Below are 6,382 nucleotides of genomic sequence, written 5' to 3'. Positions count from 1 at the left end.
AAGTTGTTAGAATCGAAATCCTCTATCAACAAAAGAGCCAATCGATGATGATGATGATGATGATGATGATGATGATGATGCGGTCACGTGCCATTATGGCAGTCAAGCATTCTGTTGTAGCTTAAATACGATTCTGTTGTGAAACGTAGTTATGTTTTTTGTTGCAAATCACAGTAAAAATGAGCGAATTTAGTGCACATGCTTCTCTTGTTCCACCGGATAGATCCATAAAGCGACAGAGACAAAGAGAAAACTGGAAAAGAAATAGAATGTGCCAAGATAGGTGATTAACACAACCTCCAAGTTTGTTTACGTCCGTTTTATTATGTACGAGTACCTACTATTATTGCAGTCAACATCAACATTACTACAGGTTTTTCCCCCATTCCAAACACAAGATGAAAATATTCCGGTGTACAACATTACGAATTATTGATATAATGAAGTTCCATAAGATATTTTATCAGTTTAAAGAGAAATACAACAGGATAATTGTATTCTACAACACTGCAAGTGTTCTACAGTAAAGACTACACTTGTACAAAATTCAAAGAGAGGATTAATATTTAAATACAACATTCGTTGTTCGTCTACAGGTTCCCCAGAATAAAAACTGTATTGGAGCCAAGAGGAGTAGATTCTACTCCTCTTGATTGGAGCAGAGCAATGCAATTTTGGTAATGCCATCCTTTATGAATGAAGATCAACCTTGAACCATTGTTGACGTGAAACTGCACACTGTGCTGCTAGATGATCGATAGATTTCTTTTCACTCCTTTCTAACAATGATCTAATTTTGTCCAATTTCACTTCTTAAAATAGTCCTTCTCCTGTAGGCTTCCTTGTGCAACACCAAAGCATTACCGGTAGTCTATATTATTGACTGGTATATTTATACCAGGAAATGCTCTTATTTTGTAACTTATACGATGTAAGTATATTTCGCAATTAATAATACGCGCTGTTCCTCTTTTTTAACCGAAGAATGGAACGTAGCCCTACTATCTTGGTGCACTCCTCAGCGTATAATATACTTACTTGAGTAATGATGTGTTGCAGCCCTCTCCCTACTTGTTACAAATATACGTAACACTTGAGAGGTCCAGAGCCTTGTTTCATAAAAGCAAATAGTATTTTAATACAAGTGTCTGACTTGTTATCTTGTCTTGTTTTACTGGATATTATTGAATTAATATTAACGAGGTTTGGTGAAATTGGCCAACAATTAGAAATATCAAAACCCATATTAATGAAATCACTTTATATTCAAACACATATTATTGAAATTATTTTATTTACTTTTTCATTGTTTGAAGTTTGAAAACAATTATATATGTATTTTTATATTTGCAATAATTAATATTTTTATTTCACACTTCGTTTAGGCACCACTGATAGGGCTCATGCACTACCAGTGGTGCACGTACCATGGGTTGAAAACCGCTGCATTACATTATTGACTTGTTGCCTGAGGCTTCGTAACTTTTATGAAACAGGCCCCTGAACGCAGCAGTACTAGAGAAACTGACCATTTCCCTAGTGATTCGTCCTGGACTTCTCGATTGTTATGTTGGTAATTATATCTAGTGTGGAGGAAGTTATAAAAAATGTGTTATAAGCTTACGCTTTCACTCCTTGAACGCAGCGTTCAACGTGGATCCGCACGCTAGCAATATTATAAGAGTCATCAATTTGATCGTGTGTTAATAACCTTCATTCATAAAAATTGGCATTACCAAAATTGCATTGCTCTCCTCCAATACAGTTTTTATTCCGGGGAAACCTTTATCTTCTATAATTTGATCTCCTGGTTCTATCAGTTTCAAAATTCCACACTCATTTGTGACAAAACTATCACTGGCTCTACCTCAATAACATTTTGAAATTAATGTTACCATACCACAAGGTGCAATTCTAATAAGAACTTCTACAGTATATGAAGACTTATAATTTCAGGAGGTTATTCAGTTTTAACTTCAGTGCAGTCAATAATAGCTCTACAGTTCGGATAATTACCCTTAAAAGCAGTAGGCAATGTTGCATTAATATTATCCTTGCCGGGCCAGAAAACAAACTTTTTAGTCGCCTGTGCAAGTATAGGTAAAAGAGATTGAAACATTATAGAAATAGTACTCTGTAACATCGAAAATTACAGAAAGGGCAGCAAATGGCAAGGTTAACATAAAAGTCTATTTTATTTACTAATTTTGCGTTGAGTAGTGTCTAACAGTAAGTTCAAAAATAAATTTAAAATGTCTGTGTTATCACCAGCCAGGAGATTTAAATGTAATTCATTAGAAATTGAACTATACCCACAAAATCCTCTTTCTTCATATGGGGAGTCAGGCCCAGAGAGTTTACTAGCATACTTAGATTTAGCATAATAATGTGTGGAAAGTTGATATACATGGTTGTGTGCTAGCACGGTTTCCGTATAAGTTAACTGTTTATTATTATTATTATTATTATTATTATTATTATTATTATTATTATTATTATTATTTTGTAAATTCAATACATGACCATTTTATGCAAGTAAACGACCTTTATTAGAAGAATTTGCCCGATTACTGCCATATAAAATACTTTGAAATACCACTGATATTATTAAATAATCTTCATGACAATACACGGTGAGATGACGGCTGATGCTAGCGCGGTAACACCACGGCCGACTTGATGTCCCTTCGCTTTTTTGTATACGGCCTAAACAATAGTAATGTTTTCTTGAAATTGGATAATTTCTCAATTCCACCACGAAGCGCTGTCTGCCAAGCTCTGGTGTCCACAGAAGAAATACTCAATATCAATTAAAATAAATGATTAAAGAGTAATAATAACACTTATAAAAAATAAATAAGAAAATAATAAGTGTTATTATGTTTAGTTCTGTTAATTATGGTAAAAGTTTGAGTTTAAAAGCAGGGAAGATAACACATAGTAACCTTTTCGGTTTAAGTAACATGATGACAGAGGTGTAATTTTGTAGTTCATTCGCTGAGTAGCACCCCTAGCCTAAACTGCGATGTTTCTAAATAATCACTTAAGGTAAATATTTACCATAACTTGTACTAAGTTTTATAATTTCACTCACTGCACTGGTATATTCCACTTGACATTGCAGATTCAAGAATCATAGCTTCAAAATTTTGCGACTCAGTGGATTATAAGCCACATTCTTCGAAGGAACAAGCTTTTCAGTTAAAGCTGCTGCAATTTTATCTAGAAGTGGCCTAACAAATTTCACAGTAATGATATTAGCAAGTCGTTTTTGGCCGTCTTCGTCACAAATTGGGCATTGCAAGAGAGGGCATCTACACAGTAACGGCTCAATTTCCGAGCACAAATTTTCTAATATATTCTTGTTTGGTATGAATGGTACTGCCCGATGAACAAAATGATGAATGACTGATAACACTGAAACGAAGCTAGGTTTCGGATATCGCAGAGCTCCTAAATCTTGATTTGCTTTAAGACTCATCAATGGAGAGCTATTAATATTTTCAGCCATACAATCTAAGCACCATATGCAGGAGACCCTTTCTTCCACTATTCGTATTATATAGCCACCAATGTATGTCAAACTTGCTGTTTTCATTGTTGGTAATGGTATGTCTGTAAAAAAAATCCATTACTGGTTTACAAAAAATTGCAATAATAAATAATAAAAACCACAGAAAATTTTAATGAAACACTGTAACAGCTACTAGTAATTCAGATGACTAATTGTCATTGAATATGCCTATAGCTTACCTGATTGGTTTAGTAGCTGTTGCAGGATGTTTAAAACTGACTCAAGAGTACTATATGGTGCAGCAACGGTATCTGGCATATCTACTTCTTGAATAGGTCGTCCATCTGTGATGTCAGATGCATGGTTCTCTACACTGCTAAAGTTTGATATGCACAAAATACCCGTTTTCAATATCTTTTGCAAACAAGTTCATTGCCCTTGCATCCAACATGTAATTTGATCCGGACATACGGCGCAATGTACTAAAGAGCGACTCAACAGGATCACTTGAAAATGCTCTAGTAAGAACATAATGGGGTCCACACCGGTGGAGTAGCGGTCAGCGCGTCTGGCCGCGAAACCAGGTGGCCCGGGTTCGAATCCCGGTCGGGACAAGTTACCTGGTTGAGGTTTTTTCCGGGATTTTCCCTCAACCCAATACGAGAAAATGCTGGGTAACTTTCGGTGCTGGACCCCGGACTCATTTCACCGGCATTATCACCCTCATATCATTCAGACGCTAAATAACCTAGATGTTGATACAGCGTCGTAAAATAACCCAATAAAAGCATAATGGTACCATTTTCTAAAGGATATTTAATGCAGAGAACAGTTGATTTTGTTGTCAACGTGATAGCTTCATGTCTCGTTAGTTAGGAAATCTTTTTGACGTGTGTTACTTGCACACTTCGTTGTATGGAGATAAGAAATGAAATAATTTTCTAGCCAATCTAGACGATAATCATCCAAAGAGAAGAACTGTTGCTTATCATGATTTCTACTTTCCGCATGATAATGTGTATTGCTAATATCATGCATTGCGAACCACTTGTTGATATTTTCCATAAAAGTCAATGTCGCATCGGAATCTTTGAATTTGTGGGCTTCAGGGTGTGAGCTTGCATTTTCTTTCAATGTACTGACAGCAGCAATTACACATGGAGAAAATATTTCTTTTGCCCTTCGAACGTTCATTTTTTCAAATGCAGTAGGCTCAACGTGTTTTTTCGTGAGATATCTGACAGGTTTCACTGTATCATCTCTTTGGACTTTGTGTAAAAATTTCACATATTTCCCTGAGATTGTTCCAATACCATCAGACATTTCACGTTCCAGGAATTAGGTTCTGATGTTTTTCAATATGTGGCACTGCTCAAGACTTAGAAATAACTTTCTGTTTCATCACAAGTGTGTGTGGTCACGGGTTTCAATGAACCACCTGAAAGATGCTTCATCATTGTAGTATTGCTTTTATGGTTGTCAGAAACAATTCTAATAACTATAAAACCACATTTCTCGACTTCACTAATCACTTGCAATGTTAGTATATGTAACTCTTGCCCTGATAATTGTTTTGTGAAGAAAAATGCACATGGTATACGGTAGCTGGTTGAGAGCCCCCTTAAAACAAAACACAAGACTCGATTAGCCACTACTTCTTTCTTGGGAATATCAAGTATTTCATCCTCATTTCTTTGTGCTTCTGTTGTTTTTTATAGCCAAAAAAAGTATCAAGCTTGCGATCGTATATTATCTTGGGGTTGATTGCAGTCTCGTCTACAATAAGTGATGAAAACCGCTCAACTACAGTGAGGTTTTTTGCCTCTAAGACCAACCTTTCTTTAATCAAAGGAGTGACACCAGACGAGCAATCAGTAGGACCAGAATATCTCGTGAGTGTTCTCTTAGAAGGCAGTTTAAAAAAACCTCTTGATCGTATATGGGAATAACCTTTAGGAGATATGTATTGCAGTATTATGCATTCTCTGATTGTCTCACTATTCCACCTTGGTATTCTCTTTCGATGATTAAGCAGCTGATCTAGGATAAATTTTGCATGAATACTGCCTTCATCTGCCTCTTTCTTTACATTTTCCAGTTCCTTATGTAACGGATCTCTTTCAATTAGTTGGAGTTTTTCGGTTGTTTAAGTCGTGTAATTTTCACACGCAATCTGTTAATATTTCTTTTTAGCTCGTCAATGTTGACAGCGTCTGTTTGCGTGGCTTTATGGTCATTTTCAACTGGCAAGAAGGAAATGTCACTAACTGATGTTGAGCCACTCGGGACATCTTGCTCAAATAGTGAAAAACTAATATTACTAAAAGATTTGCGTTTCTTTGGTGGAGGGAGACCAGTTTTAATAATCGTTCGTCTTGGTCTTTTGATATTTGTCACTTTATACCTAGGATAATGATGGAATATTGTTGGCACAGCATTTGGTTTTAATCATCTAAATTTTTCATTATTAGAATAATCTTCTTCCTTGAAATGTAAACTAGTAACGACTGAAGATGGGGAGTTGCTGTTTGGAACAGTCTTGGCGTGAAATCATTTTAAGCCATTTTTCGCATCTTTCCCTATCACTCGGAAATTCGTGGAATGATATTGTTCCTCCACCCTTTTTTCTATTCGAAGTACACAATGGTACACAACAATTCGTCATTTTGAATCACATCACAATAAACTCACTTACCAGTAGAAAGAAGCACAATATTTTAGTATAATCGCACAAGAAACCATACACACATTCCTCCGCGAACCTTGGCAACTAATGCCATCTGGCGGAAATTTCACATTTTCTCGATTACAGCTTTAACACAGGGTTCAACATGAATTGTCAAGGCGGGTAAGGAAGAAGCAAAGCGA

This window comes from Periplaneta americana, chromosome 1 (genome assembly GCF_040183065.1).
Source record: "Periplaneta americana isolate PAMFEO1 chromosome 1, P.americana_PAMFEO1_priV1, whole genome shotgun sequence".
Lineage (NCBI taxonomy): Eukaryota > Metazoa > Arthropoda > Insecta > Blattodea > Blattidae > Periplaneta > Periplaneta americana.
The sequence above is the reverse complement of the archived record's forward strand: the minus strand, read 5'-3'. Positions refer to the sequence as shown.